This window comes from Eptesicus fuscus, chromosome 2 (genome assembly GCF_027574615.1).
Source record: "Eptesicus fuscus isolate TK198812 chromosome 2, DD_ASM_mEF_20220401, whole genome shotgun sequence".
In the NCBI taxonomy this organism is placed as follows: Eukaryota; Metazoa; Chordata; class Mammalia; order Chiroptera; family Vespertilionidae; genus Eptesicus; species Eptesicus fuscus.
Genome location: NC_072474.1, coordinates 87,773,532 through 87,789,979, shown reverse-complemented (window position 1 = coordinate 87,789,979; position 16,448 = coordinate 87,773,532). Strand labels below are relative to the sequence as shown.

At 37.7% G+C, this 16,448-nt stretch overlaps 1 protein-coding gene and 1 non-coding gene across 2 annotated transcripts in view; one reads left to right on the top strand and one right to left on the bottom strand.

Annotated features, from left to right (window-relative positions):
* Window positions 1–16,279, bottom strand: part of CNGA1 (cyclic nucleotide gated channel subunit alpha 1) — a 29,057-nt gene extending 12,778 nt beyond the window's left edge. The window contains exon 1 of the mRNA XM_054729240.1: window positions 16,248–16,279. The gene's annotated coding sequence lies outside the window, so the exon portion shown is untranslated. The remainder of the gene's footprint in view (window positions 1–16,247) is intronic.
* LOC114231079 (small nucleolar RNA SNORD52) lies at window positions 5,068–5,135 on the top strand. Its single transcript, XR_003617058.1, has one exon. It is a non-coding gene; the product is annotated as a small nucleolar RNA SNORD52 (small nucleolar RNA).
* Window positions 16,280–16,448: the final 169 nt, after the last annotated feature.

Here is a 16,448-nt window from a genome sequence, read left to right as displayed (position 1 = left end):
GAACATTATTTAACTTATAGAAATGTTCATGATATAGTGTTAAGCCAAAAAATAGCAGATTGCTAAGCAATATTTATAGCATATCTTATTATGTATATGTACATAGAAAAGATAAGCACCTTAATATCACATATGCTAAGATTTTAGTGGTGGCATAAGTATTTTCACTTTCTTCTTTGTGTTCTGTATTTTTCTCCTAATTTATTTTTTATTTAGGAAAAACGGTAGTACTTATACATAGGATTTTGTTTAGTGGCAAAAATGGCGTGTTAGCACTTTTGCTTTAAAGAGATGTTTTACAGTTCTTTCCTAATCTCAGTAGTCAATTGGAGAGCTTAGATTGTTTCTTGATGTTTAGCAATGCCCCCAGAGTTGTGTAACCAGCCACAACAGGCTTTGCTAGCTCTGCAGCAGGTCGCCATGCCTGAAAACAGACATCTCTTGTTTGGCTGAGACGTGGGTTCTAACCTCTGCTCTTCACCAAACTTGCCAGGGAGACCTCAGCAGAGATGTTTCTGAGTTTCAGTTTCCTCTTCATAACGTAGAGATGGTAATTCCTTCCCTGCCTATTTTAATTATTCTCTATTTGGACCTAATGCAAAATATATATGAAGCAATACTGAAGGCTGTGAAGAGTTATACAAAAGCAAGTTGATGATATTATTCTATAATCTCCAAGCTCAGAGAGAGGCAACTATCAACTATCTTATAGAGACAAATGGAGCTAAAATGATTAAAATAATCTTCCCTTAATCCCCCGCCCCCTTAAACTATAACTTTGAGAAGTCAAATTTGTTAAGGCAACTAGTTAACAATTATCTTCATAGGATCATACCCAAGCTGTAATTCCCACAAAAAAGAAAACAAAGCTGACGCAACAATATTGCTATGTATGCCCATGGCAAACACAGGGACCTGTCAGGCTTGTTCTGTACATTATTATCAACTTATGAAGAAAACAAAATACTTTCTCAGGAAAACAATAATTTCACCAAGGAGGTCATTATTGTCATAATCATTATCATTACCTTCACAATCCACAGAAAGTTTACAAAGCAGCCATCATAAAATAAAATCTCAGTTAATCAAAATTCAATTAATGAAACCATCAAATATCCAAATACATTATCTAGTACTATTTTTGCAGCCAAAACATTTTACAAAAAAACATGTTGAAATAAAAGAGTAGTTTAAATGACAGAAAATGTCAGGATCATGAGAGAAAAATATCTGTTTTGTTCACTACTATTCCCAGTGACCAGAACTAGAAATATTTTTCACATCAATTTAAAGAATTTATTATAACTATAAAGTCACATATATATATGGTCATGGAACATTGCAAGACCCTACATCATGAAAGAAAGTACTTTTCAAAAAATCAAGATGCCATACTAATCAAGGGTAAGAAAGAGACTTTTCATGATGGTAGAAGGCCTAAATGTGTTATTATTCCCACTTTCTCCATTGAACAAAAAAGTATTCAGAATTCCAAAATTTGATCAAAAATTTAACAAATTCTGATTAATTGAAGATCTATTTGCCTTTTTTGTTAGGGTACCTCATTCTTTCTGCTTCATAATGGAATTTCTCAGAAATGCATGTTGATGAGAGGTGTTTTTGGAAAGTCAAAATTATTTCTTCAAAACATATAACTTATTTCTTTTTCTTGTCTTACATTGATAGAAGTTATAGAACAATGTTAAATAAGAGATAGCATCACTCCTTGTCTTGTTTCAGTTACTAGAATTTCTCCTATTTTTGTCCATTGATTTCAGATAAATATTCTTTATTGTATTCAGGAAGTTTTCTTTTATTACTAATTTCTTATTTTGTCAAGAGTAGATGTTGAATTTTATCAGTTACCTTTTCATCCACGAAAGCTGTATGAGTTGTTAAAGTTAAGTTGATTTATACTTTGGAACATTTGCACATTTGAGAACCATGAAGTGTAATTATAAGCACTTGTCCCACACTATAAAGTGCCTATATTGGCAAAATCTTGGCACAGTGGTTGTCTGCTGATTGAAAGCTACATTATATACCTCCTTTAAGGGGGTATAGAAAAGTAACAGCTGTGGAAAGTTTGGTTGGTGCCATAGCCAAAACTTAAAATATGGCAGCTCAAGTCCCACGTACTTTTACCCAAGGTGAAGGCTCTGGCATATGTGGACTTACTCCTTTTGATCAATAAATTAACAAGTAAAAAATATTTTTAAGAGAATTCTTTATATACACTGAGTGGCCAGATTATTATGATCTCTGAACACATAATAATCTGGCCACTCAGTGTGTGTGTGTGTGTGTGTGTGTGTGTGTGTGTGTGTGTGTATTAGAAGCCGGGTGCATGAATTCGTGCATGGGTGGGGTCTGGCCAGCCTGGCCAGGGGGAGGGGACATGGGTGGTTGGCCGGTCTGCCTGCTGGTCGAACTCCTGGTCGAGGGGACAATTTGCATATTAACCTTTTATTATATAGGATATACACTAAGTGGCCAGATTATTATGCGTTCAGAGATCATAATAATCTGGCCACTCAGTGTATATAAATGTTATTATTATATATGTAACCATATATATTTTTTATTGATTTAAGAGAGAAAGGGAGAGGGAAAGAGAGATAGAAACATCAATGATAAGAGAGAATCATTGATCAGTTGACTCCTGCACACCCCACACTGGAGATTGAGCCCACAAGCAGAATCAAACCATGACCTCCTGGTTCATAGGTCAATGCTCAACCACTGAGCTATGCCTACTGGGCAACAAGTAAAACATATTTAAGGTACACTGCCTGTTTTTGAAGGTAGTTCTTGGGCTTTTTCAATCTTGCCCATAATTTTTATTCAATTTAATTTTTTCTTTCTTAACTTAAATTTAGACATTTTGAGTGTAGAAAATAGTCTACCTTATCCAGACTTTTTAGTTTTTAACGCATATCAAACTTCACAGGTTAAAAACTACCTCAATGAAAAAGAGAAAGATCTTCAATAGTTTACATTATTTAATTAATTAAATCATTTGCTGTTATCTTCCACTGAAGAGCTATTTGACATTGTTTTTCTCTTCCCTATACTTTTCTTTTTCCATTTCTAAGAGTAGGGTCCTTAACTTAAACTTTACTTGTTAACCTCTAACTTTATTTGACTGTGTGGCCAGAGAATGTAGCTTGTATACTTTTTCTTTTTCCTTGCTGAGATTATTTTTGTGATCAATATTTATAAATATTCCAAAAGTAGAGGAAAGAGGTTGTATTCTCTATGGGATATAAAGTGCAATCAATAACTATTAGGTTTTTATTTATACCCTGATGCTTCATTCACACCCATCTTCTTTTGTCTGCCTGCTTGATCTAACAATGATATGAGCGAGTGATATTTATGAAAAGAATAAATACAGCAGAACAAATGAGTTAAGGTATATATATAAGCAAAAAAATGGTCAAAATGTAAAAAGTCAATTTAAGATGTGTCTTCATTGACAGGGATATTTTAGTGAAGCAGTGGGAGTGGAGAAGGAACAAAGAAATCTGTAACTGGCTGTGATCAATTAATTGTGGGCACCACTGCACTCGGACCAGCCTGACAGGGATATTTTAAAAGCTTGGTTTAATAATGTCTAACTTTCTAATGTAGAATGAAATCACAAATATTTAAAATCCTGTAATCTTTGCACAAATAAAATGATGACTAATTTTTAAATTTATAAAAACGAAACATGACAGTAATTGATAATTGTTTTCAAAATTTAATTGAAATAGAAATGCTTATCGTGAAGAATTGAAAGAAGGCAAGGTGATTTAAATTCTGGCTCCATTACATAATAGTAAGACATTGCCTTGAGGGAGCCACTTATTCATCCTGAAAAGGAGGTGTACTGGTTATAATAATGTTTATAAAGCACCTAATTCTTAAGAGGTTCTCAATGAGTTGATGCTCACATTTTAATTTTTTATTAAGAATTATATGAATTTGGTGGTGTTTTATCTCCAAATACGTTAAAGAAGAAGCAACACTTCCTTAGGGAAAGACACACCTGCCAAAGTTATTGTTTTTGACTTCTAAAAATGAGTTTGAAATTTGCAAAAAGCAGGTAGCATTTACCACGTTGTGATATTCAGATTAGCAGAATCATATTGCTAGGCCTTTATATATTATCATGTTAAACTAAAACTGTATTTTAGCAGAAAATTAATTCACCTGTCAAAAATACAGAGAAATTAATAAAAATACAACCATCAGCTGTAACTAGAAGGCATGTATCATGGAAAACAAAGCAGATGCTGATGCTTTAATAAGTCAAAACCGAGGTGTAAGCATATGTGAAAATACAACTGTAATTACCATTGGATTCTTACCTTTGGTTGCTTAAGCAGTGTATCTGTGTCTTCTAGAAATGGAAGTCAGCGGTGTATCCAAAATAAACAGGGAGATAGTGTAAACCTTGACATTGTCAAAATCCAGGTCTTAACTTTTAAAAATAATAAAAAAGCTGATCTTTTTCCTTTCTTTCAACATGTGCAAATGGCCAGTTTTCATAATCATTTTCAGAAAGGAAAGAAACAATCCTGTGGCATTGACAAGGAGGATTTTCCTGAGTCAGTATTGGATTTGCGGATTTATATAAGGATGAAAACAACAGCCACCAAATCACCATTATCCTTCGCCAGGGCCCCAGCTTATTAATATGTATGAGAGTTAGGGCTAAAAGGGGTGTCTCAGAACTACACCTCTTAACAAGTTTGAAAGTAAAATTAACCAAAGGTAAGATTGCCTGATGAATTTTATTATTTATACTATCCATTTCCCCAGGTTTACAATCTTGAAAGAAGTGGCTCTTTGTCCGAGGAGCTGCTCATGTGTGACGTGCCAACCTGCCCCCAAAGGAGGGGATGGCGGCGGTCCTGCGTCCAGGCTGTCTGTGCATGGCTCCCTGAGGCAGGCCCCGGATTCCCGCAGGCGGGTCTGCGTCTACAGTGCCTTGAGGGAGTTTAAGATGTCCACCGGTGTTATCCTTGAGTAAAGATCCCTTCCCAGAATGGCTTCCCCTGATCCAGGTCTCCCTAAATTGGGAATGATGAGTTCTCAGACTAGAGTCTCTGATGCTGGTTCTGAAGTGAAAAATTAAGTTCGGACTCATTTGGGGGATGGGGAGGGAAGGGGAGATAATTGTCTAGGTTTTTACAAAGTATAGTTAAAAATTTAAATATAGTGCTATCATACTAAAAACTATTAAAATATAAGTAGGGTGCACTTATTTATTCATTGACCTGTTTATTGTGTGGAAGAACTGCATGTTTGAAACATATCTGATCAAGAAATACAAAGAATGAGTCTGAGCTTGCCCAAAAGAATAATTCATACTTTAGATGTGCAAAAAAACATCAATAGGCCAGCTAGTTTCTAAATGTTATTCTGATGACTTAAAAGTAAATTTCCCTAAGAATTTTTAATGCAACATTTGACCTTTTAACATGTTCACAATACTTTTCCCTAAGGCTCAAAATCAGAATGGCATGAAATAAATACTGTCTCCATCTAGCAATCTGCCTTCATTTTAATCTGTCAGAAATCTCTCCAGAAATACATCATTCCTTCTCCAGTACTTGCAATAGTTGTCCTGCTGAATAGTTAGCCATTAAACAGCCCAGTAGCATTTATGACCTTAGATAAGTGGCTACAGCTCCCAGTGGGATTAGGAAGCTATCAAAAGAGGAGAAACCCCAAGATGCTTAGCAAAGAAAATTAGCAGAGTACTGAGTTCTTTTGGAAAGTTGGCTTGTGGGTTATAGAATTTTAAAAATAACATACTTCTAATTATAAAATAAAATATGCATCATAAAATGTGGATAATATGGAAGAGATGAAAACAAAACAAACATATTCTTACCATTCTGGGACAATTGATATTAATATACTAGAGGTCCAGCGCGCAAAATCTCCCGCGGTAGCCCGCCACCCCGTCCACCCGCCCACCGCTGCTCACTGCGCTCACCCCCCGCCCACCTGCCTGCCTGCCACTGCTCTCGTGGGCCACAGGGAAGGGACCGAGAGGTGGCAATGCACCTCATGGAGACTGGTCGTGACAATTATGGCCTCTGGCCTTTTATTATATAGGACAGTGGTCGGCAAACTGCGGCTCTCGAGCCGCGGTTTGCTGCTCTGTTGACTAATGAGTTTGCCGACCACTGGGATAGGGGCTTAATCACAAGGAACAACAACAGCCTGTAATTATTGGAATCGAGAGTCTAGGTCAGTAGTCGGCAAACTCATTAGTCAACAGAGCGGCAAACCACCGCTTGCAAGCCGCAGTTTGCCGACCACTGATATAGGATAATATATATTTTAAATGTATAATAATATATAATTATATTTTTAATAAAATTATTCTTATTTTAATATTATATTAACACTTTTACATTATTAAATATCTATCTAAGGCATCCTCTGAAAGAGTGCATAATATCCTGCCATATTCCATTTTCATAATTTGTTTATTGGTTTCCCTATCACTGACTTATTTCTTCTGCTCTAAAATATTTCAAAATGATTTTCTTATTCTTAATGAAATGAAATGTTTCTTTTTTATGGTCTGCTTGTTCTTTGACATGTTCTTAAATTATTTAATGAATTAAATAAAATCATCAGATCAATGATTCTAATAAACCTCTCTTCCTCTTAACTACTGGCTGACATCATGAAACTTCATAGAACTTGTCATTATGAAACAGTTCCTCCCACTCCCCACCCCACCTCACCATGCACACACACAATCCTTTACCTCTTTGGAATGACTCATTCCTTTTATCTCAAATGCACCTTCCTTTACTAGCTCTTGTACTTTCGTCATGCACCTTTCCCACGCCAAAACTATAACTAAGGATGAACTAAGTATTATAACTCTTGGGATAATGCTTATTAACTGTATAGTCTTGAAAGAATGACTTAATCTTTCTGAGCCTCAAGTTTCCTTTTCTGTAAAATGGAAATATAACCTCATTAAGTTTTTGTGAGGACAAATGGGGTAAGATTATAACATATCACACACTGGTGGTATACAAGAGAACACAATAAATGTGCTCTCTTTTCTTCTCTTCCTTCCCTTTCCCCCAAGCTCTTGGACAGCATCTAAGCTTAGGCTTAGGCTTCACCAGTATGTTGCAGTGAGACTTTTTAAAAAATATATATTTTATTGACTTTTTACAGAGAGGAAGGGAGCGGGATAGAGAGTTAGAAACATCAATGAGAGAGAGAAACATCGATCAGCTGCCTCCTGCACACCTCCTACTGGGGATGTGCCCACAACCAAGATACATGCCCTTGACTGGAATCGAACCTGGGACCCTTCAGTTCGCAGGCTGACACTCTATCCACTGAGCCAAACTGGTTAGGGCATCAGTGAGACTTTTGATAGGCAGGAACATGTGGCTATTAAATAACTAACTTAGGTAAAGTTACAGGGCCCTTATTTATACCTTATTTCTAAATAATTTATTATATACTTCTAGCAGTATGATCAAATGATATAGTAATTTATTGGAAATAAATTTATTTTTAATATATTTTTATTGATTTTAGAGAGGAAGGGAGGAGGATAGAGAGATAGAAACATCAGTGATGAGAGAGAATTATTAATGGGCGGCCTCCTGCACGCCCCCTACTGGGGATGGAGCCCACAACTCAGGCACGTGCCCTTGGCCAGAATCAAACCTGGGACCTTTCAGTCCGCAGGCTGACACTCTATCCACTGAGCCAAACCAGCTAGGGCTGGAAATAAATTTTAATGGAAATCTGTTTTATGCATGTAAAGTGCTTAACAATGAGAAATAATAATTCTTCATAAAGGCATGGAATTTGTTCAAGTGTTTGTCCTTCCAACACATAGTTCCTGAGCACCACATGTGCTGGGCACTGTTCTAAGGTCTGCGAGCACCTGCAAGCCCTTTCCTTGAAACTATACAGAGGAGGAAAACGGGTTAAAGAAGAGATGCTTCAGTACAGGGTTACCAAAAGCTAAGGGGACACATTTAAGAGGCCCTATGGTTTGGGATGAAAGGAACTGGACTAGAAGATGTTTTGGGGGAAAGTGTCTCTGCTGAAATTGAAGGGAAGTAGTAATGTTGTTTCATTTACAGACATATTAGGATATTTTCCCAATTTACCCAAGTTTAAAAGGGCCAGAGTGTGTTTTATTTTGTTTAGTTTGTTATGTTTTCCCCCACCAAAGTGCAAGTAGCTTTATTCACTCAATCTGAATGGATTTCTTTTCCTGGGGCCTGCAGTAACCTTCACTGGAAAGAACAGAGCCACACTGGATTATCTGTTTAGTAGGCTACTTTTAGTCTGGTTCCCAGTCTTGCTTTGTCAGCTCCCTCTAAATCTTTATAATCCCATTTAAGCTGCCTCTAATTATAGATGCTCATTTGCATGACATTGACTCTATTGTATGTGCTTTGAGAGAATTTGGCTCTTGGCCCTCAATTATTAAATATTTGCTAGTCTGTCTTCTAATTTATCAAGACCTTCAGCCAGAGTGGTCAATGAGGTCTCCTCAGGATTCATAACCATAATAATTAAATGTCATGTGATTAATTGTTTAATGCCTGTATCCCCTGGAAGAACTGTAAACTCCATGAAGGCAGAGACTGTGTCTGTGATGTTCACTACTGTACCTGTAGTGTGAAGTTCAATGCCATGCAGAGTTATTGATTCAACAAATATTTACTAAGTGCCAGGCTCTCTTCTACGCACTGGGGAATCAACAGTAAACAAAATTAGGTTCCCACCTCGTGGAGTGTACATTCTCAGGGAGTGGGAAATACAAACAAAGCAGCAAACAGAAGTCAGGTAGTGAATAGTAACATGATAAAGAAAGCAACACAAGGGAATAGAAAATGGTGTGGAAACAGGCAGGACTGTTTTAGATGAGATAGTCAAGAAAGGCTTCACCTAGCAGAGACCTGAATATACTAGTAGTGATAGAGTTAGCCATGCCCACTTGGGGGGGGGGGGGCAAAGGGGGAGGAGATCTGCCTGGCAAGAACACATATGCAAAGCTTGAAGATAGGACTGTGCTTGGAGCAGTCAAGGAACAGCAAGGAGCCAAGTGGGTAAGTTAAAGGAAGCAAGGGGAGGAGGAGGAGGAATTAAGGTCTCAGAGGACAGACTATGTAGAGAACAGTTAGGAGGCTACATGATAGCTTCCTTCCCTGCTCTGGATTCAGACCAGGATAGCAGAAGTGGAGCTGTGAGAAGGGGATATATTTTTAAGACAGAAGCAGTAAGATTTGCCAATTGATTGGATGTAGGGTGTGAATGAAAGAGTGGAGTTAAGGATGACTTTAGATTTTTTGACCTAAGCAACTAAGGTTGCCATCTCCTGAGGTAGGAAGGACACCAAGAAGAACAGACTGGGGACAGAGGGACATTGGGAGTCCTGTTTGGAAAATAAGCAGCTGAAATGAATAAATAAAAATGTACGTATTTTCTTCTACTTACTTTATTAATGAGGATTCAACCAAGATGAAATGTTGGCTGCATAGTTCAGAGAGTAGCAATATTCATAAAGAGAAACAGTAGAACTGCCTTCCACTGTCCTTGGAGTGCAAAGGTTCTTATATGAATTCCATTGGCAGAGTTTGAGGGTCCAGGACCCCATGATATCATAGCATAATTTGGTATATAGATGAAAATGGGTTATTTTCTAAGATGGTCCATGATTTTCATCAATTTGCCTTCCCCAAATAGCTAACATATTAATATATTCATTAGATTAATATATTATAAATTTCTTAAGTATCTATTAACACTTCTTTGTTTAGAGAACTCAATTAGAGTATAAAATATGTAAAATGTGCAAAAGTAAGAAAATGATATTGTTCTTACTCAGTTAAAAAGAAAAAAAGGATAGTATTACATGCTAGGCACTGGGCTAGGGAGCATTCATAAGATTACCCACTAAGAGAGGCGGTTTAGCTTAATAGTTAGGAATATCAGCTTTGGACATTAGATACATGGGTTCAAATCCCAGTTCTTCCACTTGCTATCTGTGTTACCTAGGGCAACTTATATAACTTCTTCACTTCTTAGTTAAATGATATATCTAGTATGGTAAGCTGTCTTCCACAAAGTGCTTAATACATTGACAGATTTCTGCTAACGAGCAAACCACCTTTGATTATAATTTAGCTTCTCGGGTAAATCTGTTTACAGGGAGAAAGCTCACTCATATAGAACATGGTCATCTAATCTATAAAACCAGACCCACTGAATGAATAAACAAAGTAGAATTTTAGAGCCTATAGAGTCACAATCCCACCCCTCAGAGTTGTGTACATACCAAGTTACCATCATTCTATGGTAACTGAAATTTTAAGACCCTTCACAAAGTATTATACAATTTAAAGTAAATAAAATATTTATTATTATGTCTGAATTTAACCGATAGAATTTTGATTAACCCTCTTATACATCTAGGAGGAGCTGAGTAATAAAATTTTAGCACTTGGTGTTAATAGCTGCTTGGAATATTGGAAATTTAATAGACTGGAGTTAGAGTAAGGTAGACTTGCATTCTAACTCTGCCAATTACCAGCAGCATTATGGTCTTAGGCAAATTATTTAACTTCCTTGAGTCTCCATTTTTTCATCAGTATACTGGAGGATTCCTTTTATCGGGTTATGGTACTTAGAGATAATCTACACAAAACTCTTTCCACAGTGTCTGGCACAAACCAGGTCCTCAAATATGGTAACTATTAACATTCTTGTTTTTTTCACTGAGAGACAGTTACTGGAGCTCACTATTAATTAATAATTCTCTATTAGAGTATCAAATTTCTAGTTAAGTAGTAACATGATTAAATTCAGAAGAAGTCAGATAGGAAAGGAATCTATCATGTAGAAGCATAGGGTTGTATCTGAGAATTTTAAGTCTTTTAGGTAAGTCGATAGCGTATCACTGCCAGGCAACTAAATGTTAAATAATTGCCAGAATTCACACAGAGTTGGAAGAATCAAGTTCCTGTCAGAGTGGAGTAATCTCATTGAAAACCCCAGCAATAACAAGGTTCACAGAAAAGCCACACTTTTGGTAATAGGTCAAAACTAGATCTAGGACAAAGGATATATTCCAACAACCATAACAAATCTTAAAACAAGATTGTAAAGGATCCAGCTAGTCTCCAAGTAACTCACCTCCTTTTCTCTCTTTTAGGAAGGTAACACAAATCCAAAACCTTCACAATTTAATCTCATAATGCCTGGCATTCAGTCAGAAATCTCTCTCTATATAAGGTTAATATGGAAAGTGTCTTCTCAGGAGTTCGACCAGGAGACCAGGAGTTCAATCACTCACTATGACCACCAGGGGGAGGCACGGAACATGGCAGGCAACCAGTGGTGGCAACCGGGCACTGAGGGAGTAAGGGAAGGAGGAGGCAGGGAGGCAGGGAGGCAGGGAGGCAGGGAGGCAGGGAGGCAGGGAGGCAGGGAACCTGATCGGCACTGATTGCTGGCCAGGCCTAGGGACCCTACCCATGTATGAATTTCGTGCACCGGGCCTCTAGTTACTAGATAATTACTAAAGAAGCAGAAAATGTAATCTATAATCAGGATAAATAGCAGTAGTTTCAGACCTACAGATAATGGAATTAGCAAGAAGTCCTTAAAATATCTATTCTAAATATACTCAAGAGTTTTAAAAAAACAACAACATGGACATAATGAATAAACAAATGTGAAAGGCATGAAAAAGTAACAAATGGAACTTCTAGAAATTAAAAGGAAGCTGTCAAAATGAAAAATTTATCAGATATTGACCTAGCTGTTTTGGCCAGTGAATAGGGGTTGGCCCATGGACTGAAGGGTCCTAGGTTCAATTCTGGTCAAGGGCACATACCTCAGTTGCAGGCTCGATCCTGGCATGTGCAGGAGGCAACCAATCCATATGTCTCTCTCACATTGATTTATCTCTCTGTGTCTCTCCCCCTCCCTTCCACTCTCTCTAAAAATCAATGGGAAATATCCTCGGGTGAGGATTAACAACAAAAACAACAAAATTTACCAGATATTTATTCAGTGGAATTGATAATACAGAAGATAAGATCAGTAAACTTGGAAGACAGCCATCAAAGGTATCCAAACTGAAGCAAGAGATAAAACATCAGAGCCTCAGTGACTCATAGACTATAGATTTCATGAGACTATATTAAGCAGTTAAACATATGAGTGTTTGATGACTTAGAAGGGAAGAGGTAGAAACAAATATTTGAAAAAATAATGGTCAACAATTTTCTAAATTAATGTAAAGGATAAACCCACATATTCAAGCATCTCAAATGAACCCACACAGGATAAACACAAAGAAAATCACAGCAAGGCAAATAAAAGCCCAATTAATAAAAGTAAGTGACAAAAATAATTTTTTAACAGCCAGAGGGGGAGAAATAGGCACATCACATACCATGCGGGGAAACACAAATGAATAGTCACAGTCTTTAAATAGAAACAATGTGAGCTAAAAAAACAATGGAACAATATCAATATCCTTAAAGTTCCAAGAGAAAATACTTTCAACTTATACTTCTGTACCAAGGAAATATCATTTTCAAAAACAAAGATAAAAATAAAGACTTCCCCCCCACCCCAGAAAAACAAAATGGAGAGCACCTGTGCTAGCAAATCCACACTATAAGAATGTTAAAGGAACTTCTTCATTATTTAATCCAACTATATCAATAATTACAAAACATGTACACACACTAAATAGACTAATAAAATCAGAGATTGACAGTTTGGTTAAAAAAGTAAAGTGCAGTCCTGGCCAGGTGGCTCAATTAGTTGGAGCGTCGTCCCATACACCAAAAGGTTGCAGGTTTGATCCCCATTCAGGGTGCATGAAGGAGCCAATCTATCAATGTCTTCTCTCTCTCTCTCTTTCTCTCTCTCAAAATCAATAAACATATCCTCAGGTAAATATTTAAAAAAATAAAATGCATCTATATTTTATTTATAAGAAATAAGTTTTAAATATAAAGATAAGTTAGAAGTTAAGTGATAGAAAAAGGTATAACATGTAAACTCACAATAAAACATCTGGTTTAGCTATATAAATTTCAAAGTACAATCAAATAAAAAAAGTATTACTTTTTAAATTAAATAAACAGGAATCTATAATAATAAAAGGCTAATATGCAAATGGTCGTGATGCCCTCACACCATAACGACCGATCAGCAGGAGGCTGCATGCACAGCAGGTGTGGGTAGGTGGGGCTGCATGTGGGGCGAGGCCGGGGGACATGAGTCTGCATCCCCTGCCCGGCATGGCTAGACAGGGGATGTGAGGCTGCGTCCCCCACCCAGCGCAGCTGGACGGGGGACGTGAGGCTGAGTCCCCCACCCAGTGTGGCTTGATGGGGGACTTCTTTACAGAGAAAGGGCAAATAGCAATATTAAAATATTTGCTCTAATTAATTCCCTTTTACTGTCCATGAATTTTGTGCACTGGGCCACTAGTATTTAATAATGCTAAAAGTGTCAATAGACTCAGAAGACCTAATAGTGCTGTGTGTATATTCACTTAATGACAAAGCTTCAAAAATCCATGAAGCAAAAACTAACAGCACTAAATTTATAGACAAACTCAAAATTACAGGTGATTATAACACTTCTTTCTCAGTAATTGACAGAACAAATTTAAAAATCAGTAATAAACTAGACTTTCAGCAAGCAATTTAACCTAGTTGACATTTATAAAACATTATACCCCAAAACTACAGAATACACATTCTTTTCCATTTCACTTGGCACATTCACTAAAATAGACCATAAACCAGATCTCAATAAATGTCAAAGGCCTATGATTATACAGATTATTATGTCCAAAACAGAATTAAGTTAAAAATCAATAACAGAAGGATATCTGAGAAAAAATCCCAAATATTTATAAATCAACAGCACATTCCTAAATAATCCATGCATCAAAAAAGAAATCACAGAGAAAATTTCAAAATATTTTTAACTAATCCTATATAATAAAAGGGTAATATGCAAATTGACTGAATGGTGGACAGACCGGTCACTATGATGCACACTGACCACCAGGAGGCAGACACTCAACACAGGAGCTGCCCCCTGGTGGTCAGTGAGCTCCCACAGGGGGAGTGCTGCTCAGCCACAAACCGGGCTGACTGCTGGCCAGCGCAGCGTCAGTGGCAGGAGCCTCTCCTGCCTCCACAGCAGTGCTAAGGATGTCGGCCTGCGGCTTAGGCCCGCTGGGGAGAGAGCCTAAGCTGTCAGTCGGACATCCCCCGAGGGTTCCCGGACTGCTAAAGAGTGCAGGCTGGGCTGAGGGAACCCACCCAGCCCTGGTGAATGAATGTCGTGCATTGGGCCTCTAGTTAATAATAAAAACACATTTCAATTTTTGTGGGATATAGCTAGAGCAGTATTTGAAGGCAATGATCCATGTTTCTACCATAGAAGCCAGAAGAAGAAAAGCAAATTAAACTCAATACAGAAGAAAGAAAATGATAAAAAAAAAAAAATAGTAGCAGAAGTCAATGAACTTTTTAAAATCAGTAAAGAAAATCAATACAAGTAAGAGATGGTTTTTGGAAAAATTGATAACTCCCTAGCTAGACTGACTGAGAAAAAAAATAAGGAATCATGAATTCCCAGTAGTAGACTTGGCATAATGCTGGGCAGGACTGTAACTTCTGCAAATAGTCTCAAGTCCCCTCTCCAAAACTACCTCTCCTGCCTACTCACCCCATCCCTGCCCCAGGAACCTTAGACCTCTCCACAATCTAGCAACTGAAGGGTTAAAGCCTTATACCATAGGGACCCTATCAGACCCCTGCACTGTTCAAAGACCCTGTGGCCTTGTTCCTGGAGGCCTCAAGGTTTGTTCATTATTTGGACCATCATTACTGAGTCTACAAGACCAGTAAGTCAGGAGCTGACGTTTTAGAGGACCTCATGTGTTATCACATCCTAAGTTTTGAGTCAGAAAGGAATCTTCCCAGAGTTGTGGAGGGGGCTAGTTGTAGATTTTTTAAATGTTCTTCTTTTAGTTAAATAAACACCATACTTTCTAATAGGAATAAAAATCTCCAAAATTAATGACAGTCTATGGTGCTATAATGGCATAATATCCAAAAGTCATCTAAAATAGGCAGTGAAGGAAAATATATTGTAAAGTTCTGATAAGCAACATTTAAACTGGGAAAACAGTGATCTTAGAGAAGCTTACTTTTATTTTTCTGTGTTTTTGTTTTTATTTCTAGAACCAACAAACAAGAATTACCACAAAGTGCCTCCTACTTAAAATAGACTTTACTAAGAAGCCGGAATTCAATTTTTACAAAAAAGCATCTCAACAGTAATTCTTAGTTTTTTAAATATCCAATTTTTAAAAATATCCATTTAGCAAATGGGGTAAAAGCACAGACTCTGAAGCCAGACTTCTTTAGTTAGCATCCCAGCTCCACCACTTTTTAGCTATGTGTCCATAGGCGTGTACGTTACTTAATCTCTATCTGCCTCCCTTTCCTATCTGTAAGGGAGAAGGGGAATTAAAAAGCAAATATTTGTGAAGTGTTTAGAATAGTGCTTACCCACATAAATGCTATTTGTGTCGGTTAACTATATAAGTAATAAATAATACTTCAGAGCACGTTCACTATTCTCACCAATCTTTGATAAAGGTAAAATTTTCAAATCTGATGTTAAAACCTTTAACTAGATATCTAAGTTTTAAGGCTTGTTATCCAAGTGTGCCATAAATCTCCCTCCCATCCAGTTTTCACCATACCCCTCCCCATGCTATGCCCTCTCCACCAAGTCATCCCCATGTGAACCTGTGTGCAGCATGGTGACCGATTGTTAACTCTTCTCTCATCAGCCGAAGAACAAGAAAAGCAAGACTGGGGCCTCTGCTCTGAAACTCTTAGGTAATCAAGTTAATGACAACCTAGAGCAAAGACAAGGTGAGCAGACAGCCTTTCCTTCGGTGAATTCCAGAGCACAAAGGCCTGTGATGAGGGCTTCCGCAGGAATGGTCATCATTTCACGTTGCATCACGACCTGCTACGAAGCCTTCCACTGACTACTTGGTTGGCCCAACCTCACTTTTTAGCACGGATCCCGCATCTGTAAACTAGGGGTTGCTAGGTTGTGACACATACTGAGTTCATACATATAAAGTGCCTACACATGCCTGGCAAAGTAAGAATATCACACATGCGAACCATTACTATTTTGTAGGAACCAGTCGTTTCCGTTTGAGCACTGCCTTTCCTTTGGGGTTTATTGCAGATAACTCTATGGCCAAGAAAAGGGCGGGTAGAGGGGCACAAGTTCGAAGTCGAAGGAGCGCGGGAGACGCTGACAGTAGCACAGAAGGGCGCAGCCTGTTTCCAAAGCGCCCCGGTTAAACTTCGGCATGGCCA